The 19,570-nt window shown below is 42.0% G+C and overlaps 1 pseudogene; it reads right to left on the bottom strand.

Annotated features, from left to right (window-relative positions):
* Positions 1–4,119: 4,119 nt before the first annotated feature.
* Positions 4,120–8,648, bottom strand: LOC140845414 (uncharacterized; annotated as a pseudogene).
* Positions 8,649–19,570: the final 10,922 nt, after the last annotated feature.

The raw sequence follows: 19,570 nt of genomic DNA, 5'->3' as shown, positions 1-19,570 counted from the left end.
CCTCTGTTAGCTCCAAAGATTGGATGGGTTAAAACCAAACAATGAGCTATTATCTGTCAGAAATGATGGTGGGTATTTCATGTCACATAAATCATTAAGTAGGAGAGTAGTATCAGTGGCTCCCTCAAGAGAGTTGTAATGAAGATGAAGTGACAATCCATGGAATGCTTCATGTAAACAGTAGCAGAATAGGAAGAGGTCACTGATGGAATTCTGTAACTCTACAGTGCAATTCACCTTTAAGAACTTGGTTGACTTTTGGTGAAGTATCAAAGAATATTTACAACTATCTGAAAATCCTTCTCCCCTTGTCTAACTATTTTCCAAATGATAACAACAAAATGCAATGTGACAATGAATCTCTTCTTGATCAAACTTTAGTCACTCTTCTGAAACTTCTATCAGTTCCATCTGTACACTTCCTTATAAAATCCACTTTTAGCAAGAACTCTCAGTTTAGCAAGTTTCCCATCCTCTGTATTTGATCACTCATGGTACCTATTCAGCTCTCTCATCTTCCACATCCTGCAGGTAATTTCTGATCATCTGGCCTGTCTTCAGCAATAATCCTGTTAACTCTGATCAGCCAGAATCCCCCTTGCCCAGATGCTTCCTCTTAATTTTCCATCACTAACCACCCTGCTCTTTGGTTATAAATTCTCACTTGCCCATGCTATATTTGGATTTGAGCTCAATCTCTTTCCCTCACTGCAAAATCCCGTCGCAGTGGCCCCTTAGCCCTACTCTGATGGTCCTGATGAAAGCCTGTCTTATGATCTTTAACATGTCATTAATTTTTTTTTTCTTTATGCTGGTTCCTTAAGGAACTACTGCTCCATAGGAATGACTGGAGTTCTGCCACCTGAATCATACTTGCTTTCTCAGAGTAGACCATATATTCAACTGAGTGTTTTACAGATGTTCCTCTCTGCCTACAGCTTGGGGGTTTGAAGGTCTCTATTCATTTTTTTAGACTTTTTAAAAGAGCACTTTTAGGTTCAGTGAAACTGCGAGGAAGGCAGAGATTTCTCATATACCCCTACCTGACAATGCCTCTCATTATCAACATCTCACCAGAATAGTGCATTTGTTACAACTGATGAGCCTGCAATGACACATCACAATCACCCAGTCCATTAGTGTTCACTCTAGGTGGTGTACATTCTACAGTTTGGACAAACATACAATGACATATCCACCATTATAGTGTAATACAGGGTATTTTCACTACCATAAAAATCCTCTGTGCCTTGCCTGGCCACCAGTTCATCACTCCTCCCGCCGCCTGCAACCACTCACACCATTTTCTCTTTTCTAGAATGTCAGAGTTGGAATCATACAGCATATGACCTTTCCAGACTGGCTTCTTTCACTAAGTAGTATGTATTTAAGGTTCCTTCACATCTTTTAATGGCCTATCTGGATGTTCCTTTATCCATTCATCTCCTGAGGAATACCTTGGCTGCTTTCATGTTTTGGTAGTTATGAAGAGGCTGCTACCAACATTCGTATGTAAAATGAAACTAAACAAGGAACGTAAAAATCATGCATGTGCTGGTATGTGAGTGGACCTAAGTTTTCAACTTCTTTGGGCAGAACACCAAGCAGCATGAATACTGAATCATTTACTAAGAGTATATTTAATTTTTAAAGAAACTGCCAAACATTCCAAAGTGGCTGTACAATTTCGTATTTCCACCAGCAATGAATATGATTTTCACACGCTTCTTTGCCATCTATCTTCTTTGGTGAGATGTCTGTTACGGTCTTTAGCCCATTTTTTTTTTTTGGTATCATTAATCTACAATTACATCAAGATTATGTTTACTAGGCTCCCCCTTTCACCAAGTCCCCCCCACATACCCCTCCACAGTCACTGTCCATCTGCATAGTAAGATGCTGTAAAATCACTACTTGTCTTCTCTGTGTTGCACAGCCCTCCCCGTGCCCCCCCACTATACATGCTAATCGTAATGCCCTTTTTCCCCCGCCCTTATCCCTCCCTTCTCACCCATCCTCCCCAGTCCCTTTCTCTTTGGTAACTATTAGCCCATTCTTGGGTTTTGTGATTCTGCTGCTGTTTTGTTCCTTCAGTTTTCCTTTGTTCTTATACTTCACATATGAGTGAAATCATTTGGTATTTGTCTTTCTCCGCCTGGCTTATTTCACTAAGCATAATACCCTCTAGCTCCATCCATGTTGTTGCGAATGGTAGGATCTGTTTTTTTCTTATGGCTGAGTAATATTTCATTGTGTATATGTACCACATCTCCTTTATCCATTCATCTACTGATGGACATTTAGGTTGCTTCCATATCTTGGCTATTGTAAATAGTGCAGCGATAAACATGGGGGTGCATCTGTATTTTTCAAAATGGAGTGCTGCATTCTTAGGGTAAATTCCTAGGAGTGGAATTCCTGGGTCAAATGGTATTTCTATTTTGATTTGGCCCATTTTTAATCAGCTATTTGTTTTCTTATTATTGAGTTTTAAGAGTTCTTTGTACATTTTGGATAACAGTCCTTTATCAATCTATGCTTGTCTTCTCACTCTCTTGACAATATCTTGTAGAGCCAAAGTTTCTTAATTTTAATAAAGTCCAGTTTTTCAAACTTTTTATAAGTATTGTGCCTTAGGTGTTATATTTAAAAAGGTCTTGCCACACCTAAGGCCATCTGGTTCTGCCATTCCCTCTAGCAGTATCAGAGTTGTGTATTTTCCACTTGGGTCTGTAACACGTTTTGAGTTTCTGTGAAGAGTATCAAGTCTGTATCTAGATTCGTTCTTTTGCATGTGGATGCCCAGTTGTTTCAGCACCATTTATTGACAAGAATTCTCTCTATTCCATGGTCTTTGCTCTTTGTCAGTGATCAGTTGACTATACTTATATGGGTGTATTTCTGAGCCCTGTTCTGTTCCATCAATCTATTTGTCTATTTCACCAATACCACACTGTCTTGATTAATGTAGCTTCACAGTTAGTCTTGAAGGCAGGTAGTGTCAGTCCTCCAACTTTGTCCTATCTCAATATTATGTTGGCTATTCTGGGTCTTTCTCTTCTCTATATAAACATTAGAATCAATTTGTCAATATCCACAAAATAGTTGCTAGGATTTTGATTGGATTGGTCAAGTTGGCAAGATCTGACATCTTGACAATCTTGAATCTACAAATGAACATTAATTATTTCCCCATTTAGTTCTTTGATTTCATTCATCAGTTTCATATTTTTCCTCATACAAATCTTGTACAAGTTTTGTTTTGCTAATGTAAATGGTATTGTTTTTAGTTTCAAACTCTGTTCATTCCTGGTATATAAGAAAATGATGGTTTCATGGATGTGTGTATCAAAGGTTAACTTGTACACTTAAAATACTTGCAGTACACTGTATGGCAATTCACCTCAATAAATCTGTCTGTTAAGAACACCTAACTCAGTAACTCAGATCAGATTCTAAAAAAACAAGAAAAGTTATTTGAACATATTCTTTACCATAGATACATGGATGACAAGCACAAGATGCTTGACATCATTAATCTTTAGAACTATGGGTCTACTGTGAAAAAAGACACACAGAAAGCCAACTCATTTAAATAAAAATTTACCTGGTTTTCTTTTCCAGTATCAATTTTCTCATATGCAGCAAATCAAGATTTGTACTCCAAAACCTTCCCAAATCCTTTACACGTTTAGGTTTTGTTTCAAAGTGTTTCTGTAACAGGTTTTTCATAAAAAAAACCCAACTTAGTATTTATAAAATATATACATGAAATTTACTGAAAACATTGTTTCTGTATTCATTAGAATTTATCCTATGACTTTTTACATGTACAATAAATTAACACAGTCTTTTCCACATTCCTTACATTTATAATTTATAGTTCTTTACTGTTTTCTAATGACAAAGAACAATCAAAAGCTTTCCTATACCCTTTCCTTCATGAGATCTCTTATAGTATGTGCTTTCATACTTTCCCAATGTGGAGGATAAAAACTAAAAAAATACCTGCATTTTTTACATTCACAGGATTTTTCACACCTGTGAAACACAGCTGAGTATCAAAGTATAAGGCAGAACTAAAGGTTTCCCACATTCCTTACAATAAGGTTACCTCCACTATGAATTAGTGCATGTTGAGTAAATGTGAGAAAGTACTGAAGGCTTTCCTACATTCTTTACAAGCAAGCATAAGCTTCTCTCCAGTATGAATTCATTAAGGCATGAAAAATTGCTAAAGGTTTCCCCACATCCCCTTTATATATGACTTCTCCCCACTATGAGTTCTTACATGCTGAACAAAATACATGAATCAAGTAAAGCCTTTCCATATTCCTTACACTGATAAGGCCTCTCTCCAGTGTGAGTTCTCATGTATACTCTAAGCCTGAAGAAATAGTGAAGGCACTCGCACCTATTTTATGTCCATATGGCTTATCTCCAGTATGTGTTTTATGTTGACTAAGGTTTGAGGAGTATCTAAATGCTTTCCCATATTCCTTACCTTCAAAGGTCTTTCTACACTGTAAATCCTTAAATGCTGAAGAAACAAAAATTGGATAAAGCCTTTCCCAAACTGCTTAAAATTACAGGGTTTTACTACAAGGTGGTTTGCAGATGACTTTTAAATGAAAATCAATTACTAAGGGCTTTCCCACATTCCTTATACTGATAAGGCCTCTCACCAGTGTGAGTTCTCATATGTATAGCAAGTTGTGAGGGACTAGTAAAGTCTTGTCCATTCTTTGCATTCATAAGGCTTTTCTCCAGTGAGTTCGTGTCTTAGAAGACCTGAAGACTCAGTGAAGGATTTCTCACATTCATTAAACTTACACAGTTTTTCTTCAGTGTGAACTTGCATGTGAGAATTAAGTTTTGAGAAACACACTCTTTGTTACACTCCTTACAGTGTTTCTATCTAGTATGAAATCTTATGTTTAACAAGATCTGGGGAATAAGGAAATGATTTCTCAAATTTCTTACATTCCACAGGCATTAATCCCTGAGTTCTTAAATGCTGGGTGAGATATGAAGATCACGTACAGGTCTCTTTCAGTTTTTACATTCATTAGGTCTTATCTACTATGAGTTTGCACATATACAAAAAGGCTTGCAGAATGAGGAAAAGTTTTCCAAACTCCTTAAAAGCATATGGCCTCTCTCCACCATAACTTCTTAACTCTCTAAGGTGTGAGGAAGAAGGTAAGCATTTCTCAGTCAATGCATTTATTTATAGGATTTCTCTTGAACCAAATATGGATTTTGGCCAAAGGCTGTTTGGCATCGATTACACTTAGGTTTCTCTCCAGTATGGGTTTTCTTGTATAGATTAAGGGCAGAGTTCTTCAGAAGGCTTTTCCACACTGATTATACTCACAAGTTTCTTCCTAATCTAAGTTCTCCTGAGAGTCTTACAGCATAAATGTTCACTTAAGGCTTCTTCACAATGACTAAAATTAAACAATTCCTCTTCAACATGGCTTCTATCCTGTTGATGAAGAGATCAGTGATGACTTACACAAGTTTTCCAGCTTTACACGTTCAGACATTATTCCCTCTGCCTTGAATTGCTGTACTATACAGGGAAAAAATCAATATGATTGAAAATTTTTGCTGGTTTTTTTCTTCCGTTTTTACTGCAATGCATGGATTCAAACCTGAGTGCTTCCAAGTAGAATGAAGTGACCACTCTACTGAAAGTTCTATTGCACTCTTTACTTTCACAGGGATTCCGGGACAGTGTTTAGCTGATAACTGACCAAGACAGAATTATTACCAAAAACTTTATCTGAATTATATATATGGGAATATTTGAGTGAACACTATGTGAAAAAAATACATTGTGAGGGGTGTTCAGTGTTTGCCAAATTCAGAGAGTCTGAGAAACAGCTTCATTCTGGGTGATTAACACTAGTCTCAATGTGTCACAGTTACTGTGCTGCTTTTCTATCTTACGGAATTTCTAATCGTTCACTAGTGTGGAAGGCAAGGATTACACTTTGTGAATCTTACCATTTCTACCACACTGGATGTTTCCCCCTGCAAAGCATTCTGCTGAGGTGCTGACCATTTGGTATTAAGACAAATCTCCCAATCTGAAATAAGAGAAAAAATTAAGTTCCTAGAGAAATAAATAATGGAAGGAAAATAAAAAATGAAGGCCAATGTGTTTCAAATGTTGAACTTAATTTCAAACACTGATTAAAATATATTAAAAATAAATGAAAATACAGAGATTGATAAGTTTTGCTATATTATGAGTGACAATGATAAGGTGTTATGGCCAAATTGGAAGGTGATTTATTAAGAAAATGATTCTATAAACATTTAGACTGATAGTGAGCAGAAGAAAGCAGCATAAGCAGGAAAACAAAGTTGAAAGGAAATGGGTAAATAACAAATGCAACTGTAAAATTTAAAGAAGAAATGAATAGATCTTACTATCAGGTTTAGGAAATTTCAGAAGGTAGAGGAAAAGTTAAAGCCAAGGAACCTCACTCTTTTTACTGATAGAAGCCATGTTGAAGAGGAATTGTTTAATTTTAGTCATTGTGAAGAAGCCTTAAGTGAACACTTATGCTGTAAGACTCACAGGAGAACTTACATTAGGAAAAACTTGTGAGCATAATCAGTGTGAAAAAGCCTTCTGAAGAACTCTGCCCTTAATATATACAAGAAAACAAGGACAGTGGGGGGAGATCCTCAAAAGCTTCCTGTTTAACATTTCCAAGTGGACTGCAGCTCTCATGGACTATGGCTGTTTTTCATAAAGAATCCCCTCACTTTGGAGAACTCTTCCCACTGTCCTCAGCTCTTTGCTCTACCTGAAAAGACCAGACCAAGTCTCCATAGCTGATGTCCTGCTCTCAGAGACAATGCTTCATGTAAGAACATGCAAGAGATGACAAACACATAAACCAGGGGCCAATATTCTGCTCTTCAGGGATACCAAATACTCCCAGATATCCTTGAGAAATAGAGTATTTATGCCAACTTTCAAACAAGTGAACTTTCAAATGAAACTAAAATGCAAACACACACACACTCATTGTGCACCAAAAGGGTTGCCAATCTTTCTCCTGAAACCCGGAATCAAGCTTATAAACACATTTTTCAAGTCCTCAGCCTTTTATTCAGAGAAAATAAAAACAGTAGAATGAACAGACCATTTTCAAGAGAAGTCATTTCACGGTAGGTCTATGAGAGCAGAAACGTTGCTCGTTATCATTGTGTTGCCACTAATCAGCACAGAGCCTAGCATACAGTCACTTAAGAAGTATTTGTTCCAGAAAAAAATAAAGGAAGAGGTATCAGCATTATCTACTGAACCAGATTCTTAAAGTTCTCCAGTATTGTATTTCTGTAGAAGTTTCTCTGAGTTGGACCAAGCAAAACCCACTCCTCCTGGGTGAATCCCACAACCACATCCTCAAAAGATACTGGGTCCTAAATGATCACAAACATCCTGGCATCAGGCAATTGCCATCTCTACCAACCAATGTTCACTAGAGAAAGAGGAAGGGAAACCCAAAGTCTAGACAGGGTTCCATGTCCTCCTGTCATTGCTCCCCAGGCCTTGACAGTCCTCACATCCCTTCTCTCTACCTGGACATATTCACTGGTGATGTCATCCAGTCATTTAAGAGTGTCCCTTTCACCTGATTGAATGTTTCTAACCCAACCAGATTGTGACCTCTATGGTCTTATTTTTCTCTATTGAAAAGATTTACCATAGTCCTGGGCACATTATAGACACAGTAAATACTGGAAAATGAAGAATCATTCCTTAGGCAACAGCAAAAATACTGAGAAGCACATGTCCACTTTACCGTCTACCACAGCAAAATGAGAGCATACTGTCAGCATGGATGAGAGTAGGATTAAATTAGCAAATACTGGGATAACAGCATCATTTCCCACAGAGAGGCCCTCAGACCTGAGGAAGTTAACTGAGGAGTTAGTCCCTACGAAGGCTTTGTTTGCATAAAGAAGCTCTACTCTACTAGAAGCAAGTGTATCTACCTGGTAGGAAAAAGCTCAGGCTTTTAAAAAAGAACAAATTTTCTACTTACCTGAGAATAACTTGTCAGACATTCAGTCACAATTCTTTCCCCCTCTGATTTCTCTTTGTAAAGACAGAAAAAAATCTTGAGAAATATGACTTTGAGGAAAAGAAATAAAACCTGAGTCCCCAGACTGCCCAGTTCCCATACTCAAAAGTCTGCAAGCCACTCCACACTAATTCTAAATTCACACTCACACACACAGCTTCATAAAATGCCCAATCAGCCTGTCTCACCTGAAGTTAGAAAATGGGCTGTGGGCTATGATAAACAGGAGGATGAGTTTAATAATCCCATTTAACAGATAAAGAAATTAAAAGTCCAGGGAGGTAAAACTGTTTCCCTCCCCCCACCAACAATAAGACTTACCATCTGATCAAAAAGAGTATTTCCCACACAATTCATATACTTATCCCTCCCTCCTTTCCAAACCCCAGGATTTAGACAACAGGACATTCTTATCTACTTAAGCCTTCTCATAGACAGCCTAGAAGCAGGACTGCTGTTCAGAACCAGTTAAAGCAGGGTCTCTGAAAGCATCATCAGCAAGGACTCACCACAAGGTGAAAGGTCAATGGCCGGCATCCTGGAAGTCTTATGGTAAAATCTGCTCACACACTTCTTGTTTCTGAAGTCTCTTCACGACAAGTATCTGAACCTAGCAGGCAGATTGGTTCCAATTCCTTAAGTAGTAGTAGAAGTCTTGTCTCATACCACCAACCTTAAGAAACAGGTGTTACCTATCTGTCAGCAGGCACTATTCACTAGGCATCTCTCTGCAGAAGATGAAGTATTATGTTAAAATCATTAGAAACTGCAGAGTGGTGTGCCACATGAATATAAACAAAAACCATCACCATTTACTGAGTACCTACTATGTGCCAGACAGTGGTAGCTCATAAAACTATCAACATAAGCTATTAATATTGTCACTCAAGAGTTGAGTGATTGGCCCAAGATCACCAGTTAAGAAGTGAGCCAGAGTATGCATGCAGGTTACATTGTCTCAAAATCCTGAACTCCTATTATTCTCCAATAGGACTAGGAAACTATCATGAAGTGGTATGCAGGAAATGATTAACTCAGCAGGTCTGGGTTGTTTAAATCCAGAAATTTTCTGAGAAAGGCCTGTCTTTAGGACCTACTCTCATGGTAAATAACCTGGGTCCATGGATTATCCTGCGCGGTGAGAGCATTTTTACAGGTCTGAGAGCCTGGGCCACATAGTACCACGGTGACAAGACAGTTTATGCTAACAATGTGATTTATGGTAAACATGTTTTTATATGCCAGAGGCTTTGGGCAATGTTCTAACGGTTTGAACTCAGGCTGGGGCCAGAGTGGCTGAAGTCAGTCATGCAGGTCCCGCATGCCTATATGACCACTGCCCCAAGAAAAACTACACCGAAGATCAGTTGTTGTAGACTGAATGTATGTGCCCGTTACACATTGAAACCTAATCCCCAAAGTGATGGTATTTGGAGGCAAAACCTTTGACAGGTGATTAGGTCATGTGGCAGAGCCCTCAGACAGATTAGTGCCCTCATAACAGAGACCCCAGAGAGCTCCCTTGCCCCTTTTGCCATTATGAGGACACAGCAAGACAACTACCATCTATTTACCAGAAAGCAGGTCCTCACCAGACACTCAGTCTGCTTGCACTTTGATCTTGGTCTTCCCAGGTTCCAGAACAGTGAGAAATTTGTTGTTTATTAATGTTAAAAATGTCTGTAGCATTTTTATTAAAACAGCCCAACCAACCAGACTAGTGAGTCAGGTGAGCTTCCTTGGTTGGTGCAGTGCCATGTGATTGCACTGGGGGCCTGGTCTGTCCTGGAATGAGTCCCATGTAACTTTTCCCTTTGCTAATTCTAATCTGTATCCTTTTGTTGTACTTGTGGGGGCCCGGCCTACGGCCGAGTCTGAACCCCACTCTAGCTGGACAACGCCCTAAAGATGGCACCTGCTTCCTGCTCACCACCCTTTCCCCTCTTCCCTGTTGGGGATGGGCCCAGCAGACTTCCGTACCCATGCACAGCTCGTGCTGCCCGCTTAGAGTGGCGCGTGACACCTATCCGCTTAAAGGTCACGCATGATACTGTCCCGGATTGGTTGGGTGACTGAATATAAGGGAGCCCGCTGGGAGGGAGAAGAGCTTCCCGACAACTGCTGTAACCGCCGTGTGAGGTTAGACAATAAAGCCTAGAGAAGAATCAAGACCTTGGGCGTGTTGCTTCGGTCCTTGAAGGGTCGTGACAAGTGGTGCCGAAACCCGGGAATCGCTAAACCTCGTCATGACCTGATCCGCTGACCCTGGCGCCTGCCAATGAGCTTAACCGAGGAGGGTGAGTGGATCGGCGAGCAAACTGAAAGTATACGTGGCAGGGCAGACAGCAGGCAGTTGTGGTGGGTGTTTATGTGTAGTGTGTGTGTCCTGTTAGTGTTTGTGACATTGTTTATTATAATATATGGAATGAGGAGGCGCCAGTGAAGGTTCGCAGAGCGGTGGCGAAATCAAAAGGTCCGCAGAGTGGCGACGAAATCAAAAGGTTCATGGAATTAGTGATGTAGTCCATCTAAGTCATAACTAGGATACTTCCCCCTTTAGAGAGAGGATGGGGACGGAGGACCAGGATTGGGTTTTTCTTCGGGGCCACTGAGGGAAAACAGCCTAAAAGGCCTGTGTGGGTACCTCAGTGGCCCCTCACCAAAGAAAAGAAGGAAGCAGCCCACACTTTAGTACAAGAACAGATAGCAGCTGGTCACCTCCAGCCCTCTACCTCGCCATGGAACACACCTATTTTTGTAATTAGGAAAAAGTCTGGCAAGTGGAGATTATCAAAGACTGTTTCTTCTCCATCCCGCTTCACCCCAGAGACTGTCAAAGGTTTATTGCCACAGGGCATGGCTAATAGCCCCACCATGTGTATGTAAAGAAGGCCTTACAAACTGTCAGGAAATAGTTTCCCCTGATAATCATCTATCATTATATGGATGACATCCTTTTGTGTCATGAGAGCAGCAGGGAGCTAGAGACAACCCTCAGGGTCAGGGTATGGTGAAACGCACCCACCTCACCCTCAAGAATGCCTTATATAAACAAAAAGGGGGAATAGGAGAAGACTTTAGATCCCCCAGAGACAAATTAAACATCATATTATTCATTTTAAACTTTTTAACACTGGACAAAAATGGCCGCAGTGCAGCAGAGTGGCACAGCCAACAATCCAATCGAAAACACATGCCTAAAGTTTTGTGGAAGTATGTGTTGGAAGGAACATGGAAAGGCCCGGACCCAGTGATAATCTGGACCCGAGGCTTGGTTTGTGTTTTTCCACAGGACCAGCAGAACCCTGTTTGGGTGCCTGAACATCTGATACACAGAGTGGAAAACCCCGTAGCAGAGGTACAAGATGATCACACTGCTTCTGCTCCTGCTGTGGATCCTACAGCAGGCGACGGCGGAGCCGAGCTGCAGCTGCAGCCACCGCCATGCTATCACCATTCCTATGGCAGAGACGCTGAATGATCTGTCCCAGGCCACTGAACCTTCTTCAAGAACAATTGGACCTCTTGGGGGAGGTTTTGTCTGTGGGCTGCGTATATGAGGGTGTATTACTGGTATTCCTTTTCATAATTATTCTAAAGCTGCCAACTTGTCCAGACAGTTAGGCAAGATGTTAAACACCACCAAAGCCTGGTCAGGTGTAGGTGTCATAGGAATATTGCTAATTGTAGGCCTCCTCGTGCTTGGGAGGAAAGTCTGTTCCATACAAAAACAGCAACGGGGAGAACGGAAGGTCCTGTTGCAGGCCATGGCAGTGCTAGAGGAAGGCATCTCCCCTAGAGTATGGCTTAATATGCTGGATCAGTAGTCAAGGACGGGTAAGATCGGGAGCTGCGCATATCAACCTAACACAGGGTGCAGACCTAAGCTGTCTGTTGCCTGAGGACGGGTAAGAATGCTGCAGACTCCGGACAACCTAAGACAGGCATGATCCCGACAGCCCTTTGGTTATAAAACAATAAAGGGGGAGATGTAGGGGCCCGGCCTACGGCCGAGGCTGAACCCCACTCTAGCTGGACAACGCCCTAAAGATGACACCTGCTTCCTGCTCACCACCCTTTCCCCTCTTCCCTGTTGGGGATTGGCCCAGCAGACTTCCGTACCCATGCACAGCTCATGCTGCCCGCTTAGAGTGGCGCGTGACACCTATCCGCTTAAAGGTCACGCATGATACTGTCCCGGATTGGTTGGGTGACTGAATATAAGGGAGCCCGCCGGGAGGGAGAGGAGCTTCCCGACAACTGCTGTAACCGCCGCATGAGATTAGACAATAAAGCCTAGAGAAGAATCAAGACCTTGGGCGTGTTGCTTCGGTCCTTGAAGGGTCGCGACAGTACTCAACTATAACTGTGGGGTTTAACAGCATGAGTCCTGTGAGTCTTAGTGAATCACTGAGCTGCAGGTGGTCTTGAGAACCCCCAACACAAATAACTCACTGGATTCTGGTATTTTTGAGCTCCTCCTGCCAGCAAAGCTTTTTAGGCCCAATTGCCTTCTTCCAAGTCCTTACACTGCCTTATGCCTTCACTCATCATGCCATTATTTTTGACAGGCCTTCTCTTTGCTACATAATACATTCGGGACTGAGGAGAAAGCAGTGAACTATACAGAAAATGCTCATACCTTAGCTATCTCACATTCTAAAGGGCTAAACAGAAAAGTAAACACCTGAAGTTGTATTATATCAGCTGGTGGTAAGTACTATGGAAAAAAGTAGATGAGTAGTAAGTAGTAGCATGCTCTCCACCTCCCCCAACCACACACACACACACACACACACACACACACACTCTCTCTCTCTCTCTCTTCTTCACAAACTCAGGAGTGGTTCTGGAAATGATAAAGACAGAATTGGAAAACAACTATTTCAGAAGACTATTTTGAAAACTGTACCTGGCTTGCCTAAAAAGTGATATTCAACTTCTGATCCAAAATATTATAATAATTCTATGTTTCACAAAATAAACTCAGAATACACTTTAAATTCTGGTCTACTTCAATAGGGTATAAGCTTAGAAACACTCAAGAGGTCTGACCCCTCCCCTAGGACCTACCAGGGGAATAAATGTATGTATGGAGTGCCAAGAGTGCTAAATCAGACTTAACTGAAATTTACCTATTTTATTATTTCTTAAAAGTTCACCTCTTAGTATCATTCATCAGTTCTACCTTTTTTTACATTAAATTTTGCCTTTAATTTTATTCCTTCCTTATGTATGCCTTATTTTCATTTTGTTGATCCCTTACATTTGGAAATTATAGCTGAGTTTATTTTTAAAATATTTTATTGAATTATATATTCAGACAAGTGCAGAATTATTAAGTATACAGTGCATTATCATGAATTTCTCATCCAGGAAGCCCTCATTATGCCTCATCTAAATCATTAATCCTCTCTTCTCCCAAAGGAAACACTCTTCTGATTTCCAACACTATAATTTTGCTTGCTTTTGAACTCATACAATAAAATCATATGGTATGCATTAGTTTGTATCTAGCATCTTTCATTCAACATCCTGTCCCATTTCTGCACTTCCTTATAAAATCCAGGTTTAACAAGAACCATGCTAAGTCAGTTTAACTAGAACCCTTGATATATGGTCACCCTCAATATCTGATCAGGGCCCTTATACTTCACCATCTCCCAGGTGATGTCAGATTACCTGGCCTGTCTTCAGTAAAAATCCCACTAGGTGGGGTTAGCTAGAACTCCCCTTACCCTTGATGTTTCCTCTTAGCAATTTTACATCCATTAACTCCACCCTGCTCCTTGGCTTAAAAAGTGCATGCTGTATTTGGAATTGAGTCCAATCTCTCTCCTACACTGTAAAATCCCATTGTAGTGGTCTCTATACCTATCTCAGTGGTCCTGAAGTGGTCCTTACCACCTTTAAGAAGTGTCATTGAATACTTTTTTTCCCTTAACACCTTGCCTAAATTTCCCAGTTATGGTACTCCCTGACCTAAAATATCTATTGGACACAGATAGTCCAACATAATGAATAAAAGAATTAAGTCTTTAGCACTTACAGATTGTCTTAAAATGTTACCCCAGTTAAAATCTACAACACGGCCTTCAAGAATCTAAAATTATATAAAACCTAATTAATAAAGGGGTGATTATTCCCCAGTGCTTCTCCATTTGACAGCCGAGTTTTGCCTCTTTAAACCTAGAAAAAATAAAAGGTGCCTCATGGCGAATCACTATAATCTTTACACTGGAGTTCCACCCACTGGGGCCCTCACACCTACCCAGTATCCAGTATTATTAAAATCATGGGCTCCATTCAATCAATAACCATAAACATTTTGCTCTTACAGATCTAGGTAACATGTTGTGTTCCATGCCTATTTCAAAAGCCTCTCAGCTGCAATTTGCCCTCATATTTGAAGGGACTTAACACACCTTTTCCAGGCTACCCATAGGGTACACCTCAACAGCTTTGCCACTGCACAGTCTTTGCAAACAAGATCTTAACTGTACCCACTTTCCTTCAGGAGCACAGGTAAGATACTAATTGATCACATCCTCTTCCATGAGATTCATTCAACACGCTTGTGAAGGACACTTAAATCCAACACCTTATAGTCCTTTTAGGGCTCTGGTGTCAACATATGGCTCACATACTAATTTTACTTTCTAATTAAAATCAACAGACACTCCCATTAGTGTCCCCAGAGATTTCCTCACTGTAAAGACATTGGCAACCCCTTCTCAGGCCTCCTGTAATCTCCAGACCACCTGTGATAGCCTTCATTGCTCAAGGGCTTCTACTTCAAGAAACTGCCCCACTCAGCCTCATGTTATACATCCTAAAACATTAATCGCTGTCTACATACCGGGCTTTCCTTAAAACAGAGGTTCTCACAAGCCCTGGGCCTGTGATCAAGAACCCACAAAGTCAGGATGACCACTGAAGTTTCCTTAAGAGGATGGAACCAAACCTGGGCCCTTCCCTACATCCCACCTGCAGGAGAGGTGGCCTCCCCTGTGTTCAGTCTTTTTCCAGATACCAAGGTGCTGGAGGGTGTCACCTCTCCTCCAGGCCCTTGACTATGTAGGAAGCCCCCTGGGATTAACTGAGTGAAGAGCAATGAGAAGCAACGAGGCAGCTATACAAATAGTACAGCTAACCGTCAGACATGATGAGCCTGATAGAATGCTGCTGCTTTCCATCCACTGGCCACAATGTCCCTAATAAAGGATGGAACCTCAGAAACAACACACTTGGCCAAATGTCAGTCATCTGAGCAATGGATGCCCTGGCCAACAAATGGTCCCTTCTTCACATTTATTATAACTACTGAGCCATTACCTAAAAATTGTCCCCTTCAGGTTATAGAACTCTGGCAACCTCTTGCCTCACAGATATTCAAAATATAAAATCAAAATCAAATGCCTCTACATTTAACCAAGACCACAATGCAAGGCCTTGCCAGGATACTCCTTATTCCCTTTGGAGTTACAGGCTTTACTCGTAATAACCAGGACATGTATTTCACTAGTTAGAACACACAATGATGGGCTTTTGGCAAAGACATTCAACAGAACTTTCATGTCCCGGATGGGTCCCAGATAACTGGTTTAACGGAGATACATACGGTCTCCTGAATAACTTTTCAGACTCCACTTCAACAACCCCTCGTATCTCTATTTTGTCCCAGGTTTTAACTAAATTTTTTTTTTATCTTGCCCCATCCCATTAGGGCTGGAGGCCAGATGTAGTGGGCATACTCTCCTGGGACCTTTTAACCACAGATTGTCCCAAAGACCAAGCAGCTGTTCATCTGATATGGGATTCATTTGAACATAACCTTCCATCAAAAAAACAGCAAAACACTCTGACAAGTATAGCTGCACATCATTCCAGGAACTGTGGACTTATAACTGGTCTGGTGCTTTCCCTGTTTTACAATCCAGAGGCAAAACCCTTCAAATGAGCCACTGTTTCAGCCAAACCTGGCACATGCTGAGATCCACATCAACTGAGTGAGTACCCACTTAAAAGGGGCACTCATCTCATCAACATCATCTTGGCCCAGGAGCTCACTGGTGGGGATGATGTCACCCCGAATGACATACTCCCAGACCAAGATCTTGCTGTTGGAGATGACTTCACCCTGACACTACAACCTCTGCCTCATGGACTACTTCTCCTAAGGCACAAATTTGACACAGGACATTTTTTGCTTTTCTTCCTTTAATATTAGGGATTTTATCATGATTCTGAGCTCCCTGTCTGCTTAGCCCATGATGCAGGCATATTCCTTGATCTTTGCCAAAACACAAACCTTATACTCCCATGCCTACAGGGAAATCTAATAGAGGTTACTAGTATTCGTAGCAGTCCAAAAATTAATGGACTATATGGTTCCAACTATGTAATACTCTGGAAAAGGCAAAACTATGGAGACAGTAAAAAGACCAGTGGTTGCTAGGGGCTGGGGGTGTGAGGGAGAGCAGGCAGAAAACAGAGGATTTCTGGTGCAGTGAAAATACTCTCTATGATACCACAAGGAAGGATATTGTCATTATACATTTACTTAAACCCACAAAGTATACACCACCAAGAATGAACCGCAGTGTGAGCTGTGGACTTCAACTGATTATGATTATGTCAATCTTGGCTCATAAGTTGTTACAAATGTATCACTCTGGTGGGAGATGTTGATAATGGGTGGGAGAAAAAAGGGGTCATAAGGGAATTCTCCATACATTTCTGTCAGCTTTGCTGTGAACCTAAAACTGCTCTAAAAACATGAAGTTTCAACTTAAAAGAAATTAGCAGAGATTATGCTTTCCCCAGGAGGGTTCTGCCTCACATTAGTCAATCCCTACGCCCTGGGGAGAGGACCACCCACTCCCTGATGCTCTCTCCCATTAACCCCTCTAATTTTCCATCATGTCTTTCTACCTGAGACCACAATAACTCCTTCCCCTTGGTTATACACAATGCCAATAACCTTCACATACGCTTTACTAACTCACCAGCTCTACCTTAACAACACAACTGCCATATGTGCCACCTTGATCCGAGCACATTTCTCACACACTTTACAACTTCACTACAACATTGTTAAGGAAATAAAAAAAAAATTCAGATTCACTTTCTTGGCTAGTGCCATATAAACAGGATATTTATGGGTTGGCTTACAAGGACTCCTTGTACTTCCACTTGAGTTTCTCCTTCCTATCATAATGTTTTCTGTGTTGGTTAGAGCAGCTTATGCCCCACTGTCTTAAAGTCTCCACTATCATCATCCCAAAGCTTCCTTACTATGACATTAAAACAGAGTATCAATTGTATTGTATGTACATGTGCACACACCGTTTCTTTTTTTCCCTGTATGTTTTGACATCTAAAAAAACCTTTCGGACTGGGGAGAGACTGTTCCTTGGGCATAGCGTACTCTTAAATACAGCACAGGACTCAGTGAGGAGTATGACGGATATGCAAACTAAGCAATCCAGAGCCATACCATCTCCATCTGATCCATACACCCTAGAAGGCAATATTCCTCCACCTTAACCATTCCAGGGACAGCTAGCAGGCCATGAACTAGACACCACCCTCCAGCCCAAAGCTGAAAGGAAAGGAGCGACACACAGCAGCAATTCACTGGAGAGTTCCGCTTTATTAGGGAAAGGTGCTGCGTTATATAGGAAGGTGCATAGGGTGATTGTGGTGTTACTTCTACGGGGCTCGTGGCTGTTGGCTAGGTGCTGGGATTGGGAGGGGGGCAAGAGGTGATTGGGCTTCAGGTGGCGCCGGCAGGAACCGAGGACCCTGAAGAGAAGCCGGAAGTTTGCCATCTTACTGGTGGGGGCCCTTCATTCCCCCCTTTCTCCTCTATGGGGTTGTGGACGTTGCTTTCTCTCTGGCTGCTTCCTGCTGAACAGGGGCGGAGAAGGGAGTGAGGGCTTGAGGATTGGGAGGAAAGGGTTGATAGGACTCCCCGCAGTAAGGACGAGTAGATGTGGACTTCTTCAGGTTTGGAAATCAATGAAGGTTCCTTGTAACCATAGGTTGAGGACCTGTTGATTCCAATGGTGCCAAGAGGATATGGGTGTCAGGAGCTAGGCGTCTGTGGCCATTGTTTCCAGGAACAGTTTCCAGTGGAGAGAGGGGTCCATCTCAGCATGTGGTGAGGAGGTCACGTGAGGGTGAGGGATCTTCTGTGGCCAGAAGCTGGTAGTTCCTGAGTAAAAGCTGGTTGAAAGCTTGATTAGAGATTTTTCCGACTTGGGATTTGATGAACTTTATTATACAGGGTAAGAAGAGACAGGCGAGAAGAATGATTATTATGGGGCCTGCAATGGGCCACAGCTAGGTGAGGAGGGGGTTTGTTAGTATTGAAGAGAATGGGTTGGACTTGGAAGCAGAGTGGAGGCTGGAGGCAAGGTCGGTGAGTCTGTTAATGTCAGTTTCTACAATGCCGGATTCGTTGATGTAATAGCAGCACTCTTCCCAGAGGAAGACGCAGGTGCCGCCCTTCTCGGCTGTAAGCAGATCTAGGGCCCACCAGTTTTGAAGGGTGACTTTAGCTAGCGAAGTGACCTGTCTTTGGAGAGAGGCTAGGGAATCGGCAGTGGATGTCAGGGCTCCCTCAAGTTTGGCGTTGAGATCTCTAACTGCCTATAGAGAGTGACCCAAGGCTTCTCCCGAAAACCCTGCCCCAATGGCTGAGGTGATCAAAGAGCTACTGACCATGACGGGAAGGAAAGCAGCTCTTTTTGTGCGCGAGGGCAAGGAAGGTTGGAGCTCAAGAAATTCTGCCATGCTGTAAAGTGTTAACTGTGGGATTAGGGTGACGAAAATGCAGGGTGTATCGGAGTTGAGAGGCAGTGAGTTGAAAAGACTGCCATTACACCAAAAGAAGTGTCCTGTTGCGTAAAAGTCTTAGAGCCGGAGGTAGGGGTGTAGATAGAGAGGCAGTGAAGTGCACTGGAGGGGGGTGGAGTTGGGCCTACACAGTGGTGGATGGTGAGATGATCTGCGTATTCTGGTTCCCATAGGGGTATGTCTGCCAGGGGGCAGAGGGGTTGTCTTTCTGCATGGAAGGAGTAGTTGGAAATATTAAGGGGCACGGTGGCCAGCAGTGGGCACTGTAGTGATGCACACAAGAAACAATTGGCGGTGTTAAGGGTGTGGTTGAGAAAGATGGTGGTGTCCTGAATGAGCTGTAATGAAGAGTAGGAGAAATGGGAAGAGGGGTGGGGATAAGAAGATGAAGAGGCGCCGTCAAGAGTTTGGATAATGACTTTTTCGGAATGTCTGCTATCTGATGCAACTTGAGAGATCTGGGAATGAGAGGGAATATACTTTCAAGAGATATGAAGGGTACCGTGGGGGGTTGAGGACCCCCCATAGTAAACTGAGGCTGTGACTCTGGCAGCCCATCGAGAGTCCCAGGGATCTGGGATTGATAAGGAGAATGA

This window comes from Manis javanica, chromosome 13 (assembly GCF_040802235.1).
Source record: "Manis javanica isolate MJ-LG chromosome 13, MJ_LKY, whole genome shotgun sequence".
Lineage (NCBI taxonomy): Eukaryota > Metazoa > Chordata > Mammalia > Pholidota > Manidae > Manis > Manis javanica.
The sequence above is the reverse complement of the archived record's forward strand: the minus strand, read 5'-3'. Positions and strand labels throughout refer to the sequence as shown.